A 2181-nucleotide genomic window follows, 5' to 3' on the forward strand; every position below is an offset into this window, starting at 1 on the left:
GACCCAGACCCTGCTGTGCAGCCCGAAGCTCACACGGAGTCAGACTCTCCTACAATCCTGTGTCCTCTCGACACTTGCAACCAGGGGCGCTCGTCCTGAGCTCCCCCGGACCCCGTCCCCAAGGCCCGCTTTGCTCGGACACTCACCGAGCGGGCAGCAGCCCGTTGGCTCCCTCCCTCCCACGGCGTTTCCCGGAGCCAAAGCGGCCCCGCCCGTCTCTCCCGCTGCTCCTTCTCCCCCAAGCCCGTCCCTGTGGCACTGCCCCCGGCTGCAATGAACGGACTCTGAGTCACCAGGACTCACGCGGTGAAATATTCCTGCAGGAAATCAAGAACCCACGCGCTACCAGCCCGACCCGCTCTCGGGGTCCTTCCCCGGGACGGCGGCGCTTGGACACACCCCGATCCAGCAGAAGCGGCGCTAGCGCTCCAGGCCAGTGCAGTGGACCGTGCCTCCGCCCGACCGGATACCCTAGCGGGAAAGCAGGCCTTTGCACGCCAAGGTCATCGTTCCGGGGCTCAGCCTCCTCGGCTGTACGATGGGGACGCTGCGGATCCCCCGGGGCAAGGACCAGAAACCGCTGTCCCCGATCCTCACGCCGGGAAACCAAGGACCAGAGGGGCTCACACGCCGCCGGGACACGTCGGCAGGGGCCCAGCCCAGCAGCCCCGCTCACAGGCTGCCGGCCAGGCAGCCCGGGGAGCCGACAGGTGCCGGATGCGCGCCCGGCCCTCCCTCCGCGGCGGGCGTCGCTTCCGTCGGCGGCTGGAGGCCGGAAGTCCGCCCGCGGCCTCTCTAGGACGCCGGCGCGCACTCGGTGCCTTCACCCGCCCGGAGCTTCACCGAGGCGGCGAGGGAAGCGGCGCCCGTCCCACAGCCCCGGCCGCGCTCACAGCCGCCGGACCAGCGCGGGCGCCCCGTTGGGGCAGTTTCATGGATCCCACCCGCCTCACAACATCTTCAAAGATGTACATTAGATCCTCAGCGGGGTTGTCACACTGCAGGCAGTGCTACTTTCTTTCCTTCGGCACTGCACCTCCTAAATTCCCTAGCGGTGAGTCTAAAAGTGAAAGGTTGGAAATAATTCACTTTCCAGCCATTTGGTTCACACGCAGCGTCTCAGATGCCGGCCGTTCCTGACAAGGTTGACAGACGGATGGCCCAGAGATGAGGAAAGATGGTTGGCTCCGTGTTTCAGGGGCCAAAAGGCCCAGAGGGGTAAGTGCCTGCCCGAGGCCCCGCAGCCGATCGGTCGGACCTGGAAAAGCCCACCCCCACCCTGGGTCTGGGCCCGTCCCCACCACAGCTCCCTCCCAGAGCTGCCGGGAGACGGAGGGACCAGCAGCAAAGCCACTGCCACCAGAAAGCCCCGAACAAATGCACGGATGGAGAGGCAGCGAACAGATGCGCGGGATGGAGAGGAAGCGAACAGATGCGCGGGATGGAGAGGAAGCGAACAAATGCGCGGGATGGAGAGGAAGCGAACAAATGCGCGGGATGGAGAGGAAGCGAACAAATGCGCGGGATGGAGAGGAAGCGAACAAATGCGCGGGATGGAGAGGAAGCGAACAAATGCGCGGGATGGAGAGGAAGCGAACAAATGCGCGGGATGGAGAGGAAACGAACAAATGCGCGGGATGGTGAGGAAGCGTCTGCCCCGTGCAGGGCCGAGTCGCCCACCAGACACTCCCCGCCCTGCAGCAGTGCAGGCGCCCGTCCCGGTGTGGGGACTGCGGTGGCTGCGTGAGCCTGGTCCCCGTGCGCCTTCTGAAAGTGGGGAGCCACAGGGTGGGCCACTGTGAGATGGGCCTGAGCTCAGGGCGGCCTGGGTCTCCAGGAGGACGGAGGGCCCAGTGCTGTCAGAGAAACGCAAGCAGAAGAGGGGTGGAGAAAGGCACGTGTGCTTGTTTTGTTCTTTCATCCGTTTTCCGTGAATGAACACCTAGACCAGACCCCGGGACAGCTGTAGCCCTCGGCCTCCTAGCCGGGGAAGTGAGATGGCAAGCAAAAGGGGAGGTCCAGTGACTAGTCTGAGGGCCAGGGAACCTTCCGGAAGAAGGTCAGAGCTAAGCCAAGGCCTGAAAGATAGGCAGGCACTGGCCAGGAAGAAAGGAAGGGGAGTTACCCAGGCCAGGGAACAGCAGGGGCCGAGAGAGGACTTCTTCCGTGTGTTGCAGGGTA

The 2181-nt window shown here is 64.6% G+C and overlaps 1 long non-coding RNA gene across 1 annotated transcript in view; it reads right to left on the reverse strand.

Annotated features, from left to right (window-relative positions):
* The window catches only part of LOC106694499, a 5067-nt gene extending 4337 nt beyond the window's left edge, over positions 1 to 730 (reverse strand). Inside the window, exon 1 of the long non-coding RNA XR_002826446.1 lies at positions 147 to 730. This is a non-coding gene — a long non-coding RNA (uncharacterized LOC106694499). The remainder of the gene's footprint in view (positions 1 to 146) is intronic.
* Positions 731 to 2181: the final 1451 nt, after the last annotated feature.

This window comes from Myotis lucifugus, unplaced genomic scaffold, assembly GCF_000147115.1.
Source record: "Myotis lucifugus unplaced genomic scaffold, Myoluc2.0 scaffold_486, whole genome shotgun sequence".
NCBI classification, from domain to species: domain Eukaryota; kingdom Metazoa; phylum Chordata; class Mammalia; order Chiroptera; family Vespertilionidae; genus Myotis; species Myotis lucifugus.